General features: G+C 40.7%; 1 protein-coding gene across 13 annotated transcripts in view; it reads right to left on the bottom strand.

Annotated features, from left to right (window-relative positions):
• Positions 1-9,774, bottom strand: part of MARCHF1 (membrane associated ring-CH-type finger 1) — a 236,623-nt gene extending 226,849 nt beyond the window's left edge. For 8 of the 13 annotated variants that reach the window (XR_003992201.1, XM_030491818.1, XM_030491817.1 and 5 more), the window contains exon 1: positions 9,631-9,771. The gene's annotated coding sequence lies outside the window, so the exon portion shown is untranslated. Of the gene's footprint in view, positions 1-9,630 lie in introns of all 13 variants that reach the window. The other 5 variants (XM_030491821.1, XM_030491822.1, XM_030491820.1 and 2 more) reach the window with 5 other exon arrangements.
• Positions 9,775-15,851: the final 6,077 nt, after the last annotated feature.

The following is a 15,851-nucleotide window of genomic DNA, read 5'->3' as shown; positions in this document are numbered from 1 at the left end:
CAGCAAAAGCAGCAAGTAACAATGACCAATGCCATTTATCAAGGAAACCTAATTTTAAATAGATGATTAGGGTAAAAGAAGAGTATTCATCATTTATCACATCACATACTTCAACTAGCGTTTCAACTATTTCAGAACTTTTACCCAAGAAAACTCCTTCCTAGCTTTTTATAGAAATTTTAAATTTCCACATGTTGAAATTTCCATTGCCTTTCTATGGAAAATTCTGTTATCTCCAAATTGTTTTCACTTTGTTGTGGCTGTTGAAACTGGTTGCTTATGTTTGAAAAACCTATCTCTATCCCATCATGGAGAGAAAGAGCCATATCTGCTGTCAAATACACTTTCACAATACTGATACATTCACTTTATATGAATTTTATTTCAGGAAAATACTACAGAGAAGAGTTCCTTGCTCTGGCAGGCACCTCATCATCTTTATAAAAGCTTCTTCATAAACTTCGGCTCTAACGCAGTAAGATATGGCTTGATATAAAATACCTTCAACTGGGAGGCTATTCTATTGATTAGAAACCCTATTCTAATTTCTAGAGTAAATTTAAGCACAGTCAATATGGTCATTTGCTCTCGTATCAGTACTGTCTTATTCCAAGTAGTTCTTTCTTTATGATTACCCACACACATTTATAGCACTTCCATACCCTCTCAAATTTCATCTTACCAAAGAAGTCAAGTGTCCAAGTCATAATATGACACGTCAAAAAAGGTCGACAGCATGGTTTATTTCTTAAAATCAAAATTGATCTTATTTACAATTTAGCTATACGAACAGCTATATAACCACAGCTGAGGCAAAGCGGCCTTTGCTTTGTCACACTTCCTTAGTGCCAGGCTCTCTGGTAAATTTCTAATACCTTTTCCTAATTTTCTTTTACCATTATGCACAGAACTATCCTTTCCTCCAAAAGCAGTTTAAGAACATGAATAACACTGACGTCAAAACCATAATCCTGCAGTTGCCTGGATTAATTTTTCCCCTTCTCTTAAAAAGATGTACGTGCCCTGTTAATGCCTAATTAGGTAGCCGCTCCACTTCCCAGCAGATCTGCGCTCAGATTCCCCCTTCATTTCCTTACTTCTATGCCTTCTCCTGTAGGTGATTGGAATCACTCAAGTGTAAAACGTGGCACACAATGAAGTTCTTAGATTAACCTAGACTTTTAACATTTCCCCATCCCTACCCTTGGAAACACATCCGATGAACTTTGTGCCGCTTACTCCAATACCCTTCACAGGATCTAACTCAGCTTGACAGCTTCTCTGTGCAGGCTCCTGTCTCCAGTCCTAAGGCACTGAAATATCCAGTTGTGATGATGATCATTCTTTCATGACTTCAAGTGTATCTTAATGACAGCTTTGCAGAACATGCGTATGTTTAATAGTGGTTTAAAAAGAAGTAATTATGGCGGTTACAGCCTTTAGAAGTAGTCTAAGTTCTTGAAGATGCAAAAAGAAATGTTAGTGGCAATTCCGGAAAAAACTAATTCCAGCTCATTAGCTACAACACTGCCATAGGCAATCACAAGCACTCCCTCAGTTTTTGTTTTGTAACTATAATCATTACCTGGATTCCTCACAGATGTTTAAGTAGTGCTGTAACCTGTATTGTAGCTTATTGCTACTGACTAGTCCTTTAACTGAAGAATAATCCCTTCCAAGTTTTAAAATAAATATCTAACTTGACTAGGCTTGACAGGTCATACATTTTGTATTCCACAACATAAAGCCAAAACAAGCATGTCGTCTTCTAAAACAATTAAATTTGGGGAGGCTCCATCCAGGGCTGTCCCAGGAGAGCCTCAGCCCCAGTGTCCAGGTGTGAAACCCACCAGATGGGCGCCTATGGGTGTGGGACACTTTATGAGATGTAGGGGAAGGGCATCCAGGCATTGCACATGGCTTACTATGGGATGTTTACAGGAGGAACAGGGATGGATTTATATGATTTGGGGAGGAGCAAGTGTGAGAAAACAGAGGAGTAAGTAAGTGGATAAAAAGGGCCAGTTGCACACAATAGTTTGCTTATTGGATCACTTGCCTAGCCATGCCCTGTGCCTGATCCATGCAGTCTGTCCTATCTACTTATTAAACCATTTCTAATTCTTTTCTGGGTAAGGGGTTCTATTTATTATCCATATATCCACAGGAGTCCAAGTGCAGCAACTGGGGTGAGACTGACAGTCACAGAAGAGACAGGGGTGAGAGGCCTTAAGTGCCAACTTTGGGTGGATCATGGGGACACTGGTATTTGCAGGGCAGCACCTGGAGTGGATGCACCCGGGCATCCATGGCAGCCTCACCCATCTCAGGCTGCCAGATCTGGCTGGATATTTTCCCCTAGCACAAGGGAAGAAAGTGCTGCTAAACAAAGCAAATGCTTAAAACGAGATTTTCTTTTCCCATTCCACACACAGTGATCATCGTCTTTCATTCTGTATCTCAATTTTGTCTCTTTTCCACTATTTTTCCACTCAGATCATTTCACCCACATCATAGCAATCTTCTCTTATCATAGGTATTTCCTCCCCTCCTTTTCACTTCCACCGTACCCCTATTTCAGATTTTACAGGTTCATTTTCCTTTAATTTGTTTAGGCCTTTCTCCAATTTCTATAATCTTACCTTCATTTTCCTCTCCATGAAATTCTTTCTATTATTTCCTCTTTAAATTCCTCAACCACTCTTTCAGTAGGGATAAAAACTGCCCCTTACACATTCTGTCACTTCTCTTCAGCTTTCTTCCCACTTGCCAGATTCATTCTTTGTAACACCGCCTTTCGCTCTCTTTCAAAGCAAAACACATGCAATTGAGGCACTCTTCTTCTTACTTAAATAAAACATGGCTGTTTTCAAACAAACACTTACTGACTGAACAGGGTTTGTATTAAAGTTTCTTCACAGGAGGACAGAATAAAATCAGCAGACTATTACTAAGAATGCAGTTCAAAAGACTCAAAGAATTCAGAAAACAGTTTCTCATGAAGCGCAAGAGACTGCTCATGTAACAAACCCGCAGAGAAAATATTCAAGGTTTAGATATTTTTTTTCCCCTCCTCCCCTGTGTGCGGCTGCAGAAGAGGGACCATTTTCACATGCTTCTCTTGACGGAATTTGATTTCTCAGGCTTTGTTCCACCTTAAGGTGCCCGCCTTACCAACTTTGGCATATCCATATACGATTGCAAAGTTGAATTCAGTTCTTCACTCTAGCAAGAGTTTATCAAAAAGCTTTTATCTTTGTGAAGCATTTTGCCTCAAATGGACAGTCAGACTCTTTCTCTCAGCTCTACAGAATACTGCATCCCACCAGCTGCAAAGACCCGCATTTGTGAGGCATGTAGAGATGGAATTCATTTGGCCTTTTTGAAGGTATGCCATCTTCTACCCAATACCTCCCCGCTAGGACTTCCACTCCCGTTGCCCATTAGGACTTCCACTAACCTAAGGTACCAATTTTACCGTTTGATTTAAAAAAAGGTACTATATAAACAAGGAAGATGTACCTTAAATATAAGTCTACAGGACTGAAAACATGAGGAGACAGCAGACATCTTTTGAAAGGGGTTGGCAGTGAGAAGCCATGCTTTAGGTTTCTCTCCAAAGCAGCAGCACAGACCTTCTGAGCCTGAAACAGCAATGAGGTGAAGTAGCACATAGTCCACCACAGGCCAGGACAGGAACATGCCTGTGTTCACAGATTGCATGGCAAAGATTGGCCTGATGCCAGTTTCATGTATTGGAAATGTTGAAGCGCAAGGTCTTCCCCTGGGAGCCATAATCAGCCCTTTCTTATGAGGGCACAAGATCAGGAAAGCATGATTAGATTTCATCCTGTTACACACTATTTTGTACTAGCACGTGGAGCTTCCACTCCACAGCCTACTTCTGAGCAAGGGTGTTACCTTACTCCCATTGATGGCTTCGAGGTTCTTGAATAGCAGAGCAATACAGAGCTGGAGCTCGCCTCTTGTTCTCCTGCTGTGCAAGTGGGTTCCTACTGACACTTCCAGCAATACACCAGGGTTACTGCTGCAGTCCATGTTATTCTCCCAGCCTCCTTTCATCACACTTATCAAGTCCTACGATATTTCATACTGTGCTTGGGCTTCCCCTTAAAACTCTGACAATGTAACACATGCACCCTTGGCCTGTCAGAAGACAGCTCCGAAAGTTCGCTTTTCCGTTGACTACAAATCTTATTCTAGTCTTTATTTTATTATGATTTGTTCTCATGCCAAAATTTTGTCCCTTATGTTAGGTATCCAACTTGGCTCATGTTATATCAATTTTACATCTTCATACATTTACATGTATTAATAATTTTTTGCCTCTTTGAACCTTTCTTCCATGATAAAGAAGTCCCTTTCTTACATAACATCACTGGTATTTTAAAAATTCCATCTGGAAAAACCTTCAGAGAAGGATACCTCTGGGGAAGGTGGGGGAGAACCCCATCTCCTAAGAGACCTACAGTCATCAAGCCATCACACCGTAAACTACACTCCGCAGAGGTCAAAGAAGCTGCTCCCATGACTGCAAAGATAGTCTTGCTCTCCCTCACTGTGCTTTAGCGCAGAATCTCTTCTCTCCTTTAGAGACCTGAAGGGCAGAAACTGGAAAAAGGGGATTAGTAAACTGTTGACCTCAAACACATTTTGCCTCAATGACCCAACATGACCAAAACAATTATGACGTGTACAGAACCTGTCCCCTACATAACCTCACTGGGAGCTCTAACCATACAATGCCACGACTATTACATTTCCACAAGTTCTTGCAAAGCCATTGTGCCACTTCCCTTCCTCAGCTTGTCCCCTCTATAGCTGTGTAATACAACATGAAGCAATTATAATACTTTTATAGACATCAACAAGGATAGAGCAACTATTTCTCTAAGGAAAATGGAAAGCCTTACAGGAAATCAGTCACTGACCACTACCTTAAAGAACTTAATTTCACAATTTCCAGTAACAGCTGCATCTAGGTCCATTTTGTTTGCTCTTCTTTCTTTGCTTTATTGTTTCTTTTAGATTGTGGGTAGGTGCACATTCACACAACATTTCTGCAGATTCATAAAGAACCACTGCCTCCAACTGCCTGGACAGGTAGGCAGATAGACAGACACACAGAGCATAGAATACAGCCAGCTACCTCACGCCAAAGCACTGGAACTTCAGCCAAGTCAGTACAGGTAGCAGCTAATGAGCAAAGGTTTCATGTTGTCCTGTGCTTCCCACCACTGTCGCAATGCAGGCATGCTTACATGTCACAGGGACAGACAGACATAGATGGGTCAATTCTGTAAGACATTCTTGTGGAGAAATCTGGCAACAGATAGACAAACTTAATCGGACAAAATTCAAGCTGGAACATGATAACTCTTCCTATGCACAACCTAGCAGAAATGTTTTCAACACCCTGAATGACACATTCCTTGTGCAAAACATTCATTTCCTAAGATTATAAGAGCTATGTAGTATCATCTTCACTGTAAAATCAGAAACTTCATTTTTCAATAGTCACCTAGACTGAAATTAACTGTACACCCTTCCGCAGCTCAGCACTGCCAAAATTTCTCATAATACAGTACAAGACCTATCCGGTACACCTGTCCTACAACCAACAGGATAGCACTGTGGCATCACAATTCCCCAAAGCACCCTTAATGCCTCTGCATCCCAAGAACTATTCCATAGAAAGATCTATATGAAGTTCTAAGCAGCACTGAAACAGCCTAGGGAGCTGTGAAACAACATGGAATAATGCAGTACTAACAAACACCAAACTCCCTACTATTTCCAAATCATGGAACTTTAATAAATGAGATTTAAGATTCAGTGTATGTCTGGTTGCTAAAGATTTTGGAAAAAAAGGCACTGAACCATCAAGATGGCTACACAAAATAAGGTAAAGTTATTTTTACCATTTCATATTGCTTTGACTGTATCACACAGTTTACTTTTTAATAGGTGTTTATTCCTATTCCCTGAAGAATCTAATATAAACTGCTGCAATACCACACTTCTGCCTGGAAGAAAATCCCCTTTTCAATTACCAATGATTTGGAAAAATACTATCCAGCATTTGTCCTTTTTTTTGGCCTGTAATCACACTGCTCACTTTAAAGGAATGCACCTCATTAACCCTGACAATTAACAGGGTTATTCTCATCACAGAAAAGGTTTAAGTCCCTCTATTAAGTCATTATTTGAATTTGCACTGCTATTAAGATGATGAGGCTATTCTGGATTTTATTTCACATTAACAAGATGTTTCTCTTTAAAGATCCTAACTGTTTTCAAGGTAAGGCATGTAATTCCATTGTCATGTATGCTACATGATAATGAATCTACTGGATTAAGGAATGAATGATATACACACAGAAAACAAAAATTAGAGTTGAAAACCTAGAAGGGGTAAGGCAGCAACACAAAAAGGCAGCAAAAACAGGAAACCAGCATCTGAGAGCAGCACGGCTGTGGCAGCACAAGTCAACAATAACTGAAAAAGGAGAAAAAGACCAAAACTACAAGGATATATACACAGCATGGGAAAAGACTACCAGCAGATGTATCACCTGCTAGCTGGACCATTCCAGTAAGACTCTACAGGCTTCAGGGAAACTTCCAATTCCCACGCTCTTTGCACTGAAAGTGTAGTAGTGCATACCTGAGGAATTTTGTTCCTATATCACATGTAAGGTTTCTCAGGATTCTCTAGCTAATTAAATCTTCTAAAAATCTAATGCTTTAATTTTTGCACGTTCCTACATGAACTTGCTCATTCCACAAGAGAAAAGCCAGTTGTCTAAAGCCAGACAGTTATTATGAGAATATTAAAAACAGTTAACTGCAGCAGTCATGTGCAGAAATCCCACATCAAATATAAACCCTAAGATGACAATTTATTTCATTATCCATACTGACATCACATTAGTTAATGCGAGCTGTAGTTAAACATATGGATTAATCATAGTACAGAAAAATTAGTCACATTTACTTCAAGATTTAATTACATAGGTTTCACTGGCAGCATACCTGATACCAGAGCATTTGAGCACCTTGAATGTAAATGCCTGGAGATGTCAAACTAACTAACACCCAAGGTTTTGCAAAAAGACATTTCTTTTGCATAAAATTCAGTCACTATTAAATGTTGGAACAGACAAGAGAACTTTCTGTCATGACATGAGGAATACCACACCTCTGACTGCATCAAACATTGAATGAAGCAAGTTCACAGAGTTAAGGTCAACTGTCAGTCCCAGCTAGGAGAGTTTCAAGCACTGCTTGTTTGACCCATCCATGCACCTTAAAAGGGTCTCATTCATTTGGCATGCATTTTCCAGAAAACTTCCCTTTTTGTATTTTAAAGTACCCATTGCTAAATCTTGTCACAAGTGTTTAGCAGTGTGAGAAAAACATTCAACTCTTCCAATGAAGAGTGTCAAGAGTGCTGTGAAATATTCAGAATAAACCCACTATGCAAGTCTAATCAGCGTAACAACTCCCTCAGGAATTATCAATTTGCAAATCTCTCAAACATCTAAAAAGGGTAAGTTGTTAAAAATACAGGAGGATACTCATGAATGAGCTATACACTGAATTTTCTTCTTAAAGTCTAAAGCAAAAAACCATTCTTCTGCAGAATGAAGGCAAAAGTGTACACATGAGATTAATAGAGGAGGTAATGGAGGGCAATATTTAATCATCATGACAGCTTTATGTAAGCTTGGATGAGACTTTTGGTCAGGAATATTCGACTCTAGCAGAGATTTTATCGTTATCAGGAAGCATCATCACTGCGTCTCCAAACACACTCCTTTGGTTTGAACGGTGGAAAACGCACCTGAATGCTCACAGGTTCCCCGGTACTATCTTTGTTAGTCAATATATTCCACCTTTCCTTTTCAAATTGCAGGTTTCCAATTGAAACCAATGACCTGTGAACATCAAACAGGTAAATTTTGTTGCCATTAATTAGTTTCCCTCCTCACTCTAATACAAGATACACACAACACGCATCTTTTCAACCCCAGAGCCAGCAGAGTCAGGGACAGAACCCCAAACAGAAGGGTTTGTTTTTCAACATAAAGTTCAAAGAGCTTGAAATTACTCTCTTTTTTTTCTTTTCTTTTTTAAACAAACATTAAAAATAACCAGAGTGGCTTTGGCACTGTTTTAATCAGTTTAAACTTGAAGACAGGAACCCTAATTAAAACCTAGAGCTCTAGCCGTAAGAAACGGCTAATTAGTTCCCAACTTTTTAATGAAGTACTGTGGCGGTGCCCGTATTAGCTGCTCAGTATTAAAAGGAAATATTCTGCAAGATAAGCTCATTCTCTCGGGCAGGACATCAGTTTGTATATTTACTTCAATCTACGCATTGTCATACGAATTTAAGAAAACACTCTGTAATAACTTATCAGATTTGCAGATCTCTGTACACAGTAACATAATTGAACTTCGCAGCATTTTGAACATAGGAGAAATACAAGGCAGTTCATTTCCTTTCTGTTAGGCAATTAAGACAATTTAAATCACACTAAAGTATAAGGCTGTGATTCCCTCATTTCAATTCGTTCTCAAACAACTTGCAAATACAAGAAAGAAGATGAGGAAGAAGTGAGAGAAAGCATTTTACTCAGAAATATGGGTAAAATAAATGGGATAGGGAAAAAGTGAGGAGGACTACCAGATTAAGAGGAACCTTGGCTAGATAGTCACAGCAAGACATGCTGGCAGCTGTGGAAGCCTGAACACCTTCGTTCACATTTCCACAGCTTTTAGCGTCTCATTTTGTAAGGGCTGGTATTTCTATCCCCCTTCTCACACACAGAGCATCAACTAAAGAAAAAAGATTAAAAAGAAGAAACGCTGAACAATTGATTGCAAACAAAGGCCAAGTTCTCCCACATTCCCAAGCCAGGTTTTTCTAACCCGGCTCTCCTCTTGTTGCCAGGTCGCTACATGCCACACTTACTCAGGAAGCCCTTAACGCTAAAGCGGCACTGATGCCGGCGCTGGGCCGAAGAGGGTGCGAAACCGCCCCGAGGCGGCGAGAGGTGGCCGAGGAGGACTTGGGGGATAGGTGGTGCCCGCGGCCGCCCCGGAGCACTCCCTCCCGGGGTCCGTCCCCGACATGGGGCAAAGGGGTGGAAGCGCAGGAGAAGCTCCCCTCCGTTCTTTCTCCCAGCAGCGGCGCGCAGGGAGGATGGAGGCTGAGGGACGCGGGCAGTCGGGGCCGCTGCCCGGTGCCGGCGGCTGTTAAGGTGCCGGCCCTACGGAACGATGAGACCACGCGAGGACCTGAGGGAAACCCTCGCCCTGCGCCTGCCCGCACGCACCGAGACGGGAACAGCGGCAGGAAGCCGCGTGGGTGCCCTGATGCGCTTCTCCCAAAAACACCAAACCACCACCAAAAAAATCTCCAAAACAAACAAACAAAAAAACCATAAACCAAACAAACAACAAAACCAAACCAAACAGAAAGCCCACCACAATAAAAAGCACCACCACCCGGAAAGAAAGGGCAGCACCCGCACCCGGGACCCGGCAGGTGCCCCGCCGCCGAGCCCCGCGGGGCTGGCCCGCCCCATGCTCACCACTCACCGGCGGCGGGCCGAGGTGCCTCAGGGAGCCGGCTGCTGCGGCAGCGGGGCAGGCTGCCCGCCGGGAAGCACCCTCCGACCCACGCCGCCGCCCGACAGCCGCCAGCCCGGCGCGGCGATCCCGCCACGCCCCGCCACGCCTGGCCACACCCGCCGCCACGCCCCCATGATGTCATCCCGTCGAGCTGCCCCGCCCACCGCCGGACCGCGCGGCCGGGAACGGGAGTGGGAATGGCGATGGCGATGGCACTGGGGATGGCGCTTGTCCCGGCCTCGCTGTGCCCGGAGGGGTGGGTGCCCGCGGCGGCCGGTTGCATGGAAACACCAGCGTGGGAAATAGTGTTGTGGTCAGTTTCACGCCGGAGGATTTGCCCTCCTCCCATTCTCTCCCCTGGTCTCTGCTCTTCCCCTGAAATAGCCTTTAAAATCAGTTTGTTGGAAGTGTAGAAATCCTGTGTGGAATCCATGGGCAGTAGGGGTTATTTGCAGGCTTATTTCTCTTTGCATTAAAAACTAAGTGGTCGCCTGGATTCTCCCCTTGCCCTTGGAAAGCTGGGCAGAAATCATAGCATCATAGAACCGTAGAATGGTTTGGGTTGGAAGAGACCTTGAAGATTACCTGGTGAAAAATCCACCTCCCCTGCAAAATTCAGGGTCACCTTCCACTAGACCAGGTTGCTCAAGGCCTGGTCCAACCTGGCCTTGAACAATTCCAGGGATGGGCCAGCTATAACTTCTCTGGGCAACCTGTGCCAGTGTCTCACCACTCTCATAGTGAAGAATTTCTTCCTAATGCATAATCTAAACTTCCCCTCTTTCAGTTTAAAGCCATTTTCCGTTGTCCTGTCAATACATGAAATGGCACCTCTCAGCCATAAGTTGAACACAAGAGAACTGTGGGGGCTGGCAGCAGGAGGCAGAGGACACCACAACACACAGCTCCATTGCATGGGCTCCAGGCTGTATAATTATTCTCATGTCATGTTTGAGAAAAACATGAAATTAAGTCTGAATGGCTTAGATAGCTTAACAAACGAACATCCTGAGGCAGTGTGCTCAGGCAGCCGTCCAGAGTGAGAAAGGAAAAAAAAAAAAAAAAATAAAAATCTATCTTAGACCAAATTTCCAGAAGCATAACAACAAATCTGCTAGTTATGTATAGTAATAAAGGCTTTGTTGCCATAGTAAACCTTTTTAGGCTGATTTAAATTGTGCCTCTATGCTCTTAAGAGACAGAAACGGTAGAGAGAGGCCATACAGATTTTTTTCTCTTTTTATAATTGTTTTCAAGTGGCAGGTCTAGATATTAAAGAAAACATTGGTCTGAGCTGCAGTGTGGAAGGAGTAGTAGGCTTTGTCAAAGAAGTCCACCAAAAAGATGGAGAACTGTCAAGTCATGTTGCCATAAGGGCAAGTGTCTAAACAAGCATTGCCTTCATCACAAAGAAAACATGCAAGTACCTGTGTACTATGGAGCTCACACAAGTATATTAAAATATAATTTCTCATGTTTTTCTGGGTTCTGGGATTTGATCCAAAGATCAAACATGAGAGGTTGTATAAAGTTATATCTGCTTGTCACATATAAAAGAAAATAAATGAAGAAAATAAAAAGGAAATCTGTATAAAATTCTTCTCTCACCTTCTGGCACTAGTTTAAAAATTCTCTTAATTCTCAGCTGTGCATGGGTACATTTTCACTCATGCTTGCTATTTTCATCTTACCTTATTTATCTTTTTGTCTTATTGGAGATTTCAGCTGATCAGGTTTGTAACAGCAGTTTTTATACCCTGAAAATAAAATTGAAAATGGAGCTACATCAGCCTCAATTATTGCTGCTCTGCTTCACCATTTTAACACACTTGCATGGCTACTCACCACACCAAAATACATCCTGTACTCTCTTCCAAAGAAAGTATTTGGGTGTTAAATTGTTTCTTGTTATCTAGAGCATGATTTTTCAAAAACTAGATCAGTATGAACATGCATACAGGAATGAGGACTTGCCTTCCTGAAAAGCCTTCCTCCTACCTGGGATCCTGAAGCCCAAGGCAGAGGCAGTAGTATGAAACTTTTGCTCATTGCTTTGGGTAATGACTGATGTCTAGTAAAGGTGACTGATCTCATGAACCCAGTGCTGCTTTCATTTCAATAAGACACTTCGATGATTTCATTAAGCAGAACGCAAAATTTAAAAGACTAAAAAATACCTCATCTCACACAGATGACTGATCTTAAGTGAATAATGAGGCAACTACGAGCATAAAACAAGGGACAAAGTGACATTTGAACAGTAATATTTAACTGGAAGAAAGATGTATGCTAGACACAAGTGTATACTAGGCAATTAATTCAGAGAAGTTCATATAAAAAGATGAGCTCAGTTTGTAGTCTCAGAGCAATTTCTCCTGGTGAATTCCTCAACAGAGCAGAGAGTCAGTCTGTCAATGAAAAAGGAGCATTATAATTGCTACTACTCTATCAGTTAACACTGGCGGAAATGCTGATTCAGAGAGAGCTGCAGCTTTCTCTAGCAAACTTTTTTAGATTCCTTCATGACTTAAGCACATTAATAACTCTCTAACTACGGCTGCTCTGAATCCGTGTGATTAAGACAACCAGTAACCACACACCAGAGCAATTTATTATGGCCAAATGGATGTCTGAGTTCACTGCTTATCTTACCTGGACTTTTCTCTTTGGACATCAATATTAATTCTTTTTGCAAGCCAGCGTATTTGGATTTTTAAAGAGATATTGAAGTTGAGGAAGAGTTTGTTCTGGAGAAGGTCCTCAACAGCATCTTTATGGGTTCAGAGCCATAGAATTTAATTCAGGAGTAAACTTTTCTGAGTTAATCCTTCCAAGTATCAAAAACTAATATTGTGTTTACAAACCTTTCATGAAACTATATGTTATAATACAACAAACTTATACAGCTGCATGTCACAAAATCTCATGTCAAATTCTAGGTTTAAAAAAAAATTAAATTAAAAAACCTACATTTAACATGAAGGACATGGCAAGAAGAAAGGGAAGAAAGAATCATGCTATGTACAATATTTAAGGGAAAACATACAATTAGAAAGCGGATTAAGGTAGGAAATGTTACAATGAATACTTAATGATAACTTCTGCAATGAGATTCAAATTGACTTAAGAATATGACATTAGCTTTCCCAAAGCTAATAATAAGTTTGAGTCAGGTGCTGCAGACTTGATCTATGAAACGAAAGACAGCAACAATACCACTCTTCTATTAAAAAATAAGAAACTTCATGGTATGAGCCTGCGCTACCCTCTCAGGATGTGGTTACACTGGCAGTTCACATCTAGGTAAGATGTTCCCACCAAAAGAAGTGACTCTTCCTTTCTTTCAGGTATTCCCAAGCCTTCCATCATCAGCATTAATGAATACACAACTGATGTGGTGAGCAAGATCAATTTATTTATCAGGCTTCCAACAAATCTGGAAGTTTTAGAAAATTACATATATTCCCTTCTCCAGCTGTCACCAATCACTAGTGCTTACACAAGAGTAGCTGGAGCTCAGCACATGGGTCTGAGGAGAGAAAATGGAGGGAAATGTGGTGACTCTAATTTGAGTCACCTATGAAACACACAAGAGTGGAAGCAGTTACCCCACAGTCAAAGACTTACAATGCTCTTGCATGTGATTATTTCCTTTTTTTCTTGTTTCAGTAAGTTGAAAATAGCTGTCTTGGTAACCAACTCTACTTTACAGTAGAATAGCTCCAAACAGGAAGGACTAAGTGCTTCCTCAGAACTGGCTACAGGTTGGTAGTTAAGCTACAAAGATGAGAAGTTCAGCTTTTAATCCCTTCAGGCAGAAAAAGTAATTGAAGTCTAATATTGAGACTAGACAAGTATGTTAGCCACAGATAAAAAGAGAGGAAAAGTCCTTCTGCAGTTTAGTGAATCTCTAACAATTTTGCAACTCTTTCAACTTCATCATTTTCTTTTCTATTTGTGCTTTTAGAAAAACAAACTCTCACTTCTATTGTAATGACTTTTGCATTGAGGATTTTCTTCAAGATAAAATAAAAGTTTCTTGATTTGTTCATGTTTAAGTCATCATCAGACTCTGAATAAAAGCTAACCATGGTGAAACAATGCTAGAAATACATATCCCCAAGACCAGACAAAAGGTGATGGTTAAGGATTTAAAAAAACCCCAAACCTACAAGCTAGCCACTTCCTCCAGCTCTACTGAAGTGCTTCCCTAGCCTGCCATTTGCCTTGCTGCTAGATCTTTAAAGCCTGAGTTCATACGTATCCAGAAGAGAAGAGAAAAGACAGAAAGGTAGAACTTATTTCACATCACAAAGAATGACCATAGAGATACAGCAGAGGATGGACAGAACATACTTTCCTTGTTCTTCTCCCTCCTCTGACTAAAAAACTCTACCAAATTATAACAGACTTCTTGTCATGTTTCCTGCTATATATCCAGCAACAGAAAAGCATATTGCCCCTTGCCTGACCTAACCAAACTAACAGGGAATATCCAATTACCTGCATGAAAATATTAAGGGGTGACTCTTGTTTCTCACTTTGGCCTTGAGTGCTCATCATTAATGAGTCAGTTTCACTCTGGCAAATTATTCAAGTGATGTACTCATGTATGTGACCACCACTATAGCATTATGCCCATGAATGATTGATGGGTTTCCTCACGATGTTCCTTGGAACATAGAGATCTCTACACCAAGTATTTCTAATACAAAGTATTAATTTATCATCCTTTTCATAAGCAAACCTTCTATATTTTATACCTAGTTGTACACTTTTGCCTTATTTCATCCTCATGCTAGCTCCTTCCTTCCCTTTCCTTCATCTTAAAACAACATAAAGCAGCGCTTACATTGACACATGGAACACTGATACAGTGAGCTGTTAAGAGCAGCTGGGTTTATTAACTTAGTGTAACCCAGACATTTGTTTTTCCTCATTCTACAAATGTGTGCTGAGAGCCTAAGGGCCAAAATGAAAAAACATTGGTTTGTTGTAAAATAAAGCACTTCAAACTGAGGACAAGAGGATATCTATCTGTAAGGAAATATTTGCCATGTGCTGCAGTGCAAGGTCTGTTCTGAAGAGTGAGGCACCTTTTTTTATGCTAATACCAGATCTGTACCATATGTAGATCCATAGGTGAAGGCATTAGCATGCTGAAATATCTTTATTAACAATTTGAAGAGCATTTCAATAAAAAGAGATACAGATAGAGTATGAAGATTAATGTACTACCAAAATACAGCACATATAAAACCACATATGTAAGGATTTTCTAACAGGAAAACTGTCTTGGTAAGTTGGAACCTCAAGTGGGAGTATTACCTCTCCTGATAGCCATCCTCCTCTTTTATCCCTGTAATATCATGCCCACAAGCACTGCACTTCAAGTTACCCCTTATGCGATTTTAATTCAGACCTACATATCTTCATGTTCTACACATGATGTGAAGATGTTACACTGGCTCCCCACTAGCGTTTTGAATAGTTATTACTCACATTTAAGAGCTCATGATACTTCCCCATCCCTCAGGCACTTCCTGGCTGCCAGTTTGTTCTCTGCTGTGGTAACAGAATTCACATTACAGATGTTACATGAAGGGGTTTCTTCTCTGAAATTTTACCACTGGATTGCAAATATATGGTGTTTTGGTAGCCAATATGCTCATGCAAAGTGACTAGTTCTATAAAACCAGTAAACATTAGGACAAACAGGCATAAAAAAAGTAGCTGTCTTCCACAAAAAGCAAATAATAAAATAAAAGCAAGACATTGAGGAAAAAAATGCTATGAGAAAAATATTTTCATTTAGAACCCATTTTGGTACTTGCATTATTTTCCATATTGTGAACTTTTGCTCTATGATACCTACAGTTCTTAATGTGTGTTTTCTTTTCAAAGAAAATCCTAATTCAATAATGGAATAAAAATGAACAGATGTTACAGAACTGGAAAAAAATAGTTATCATGACAATCCAGAGTAAATGTCCTTCTCCCGAGTACTACTTAAGATCTAATGAATTGTACAGACAGTAATGTAGGATTTAAAGGCTACAGAACAGACACAGACATAAACAGTAAAAAGGGCTAATGCATCTATCCAGGAAGCATTCTGAATCCACAATATTGCCCTTGTCTTGGTGTTTCCCTCTTCTCAAATGGCAATATGTAGCCAAAAGAAAAAA

This window comes from Strigops habroptila, chromosome 7 (assembly GCF_004027225.2).
Source record: "Strigops habroptila isolate Jane chromosome 7, bStrHab1.2.pri, whole genome shotgun sequence".
In the NCBI taxonomy this organism is placed as follows: domain Eukaryota; kingdom Metazoa; phylum Chordata; class Aves; order Psittaciformes; family Psittacidae; genus Strigops; species Strigops habroptila.
Note: the sequence above shows the minus strand (reverse complement) of the source record. Positions and strands in the feature narration are given on the sequence as shown.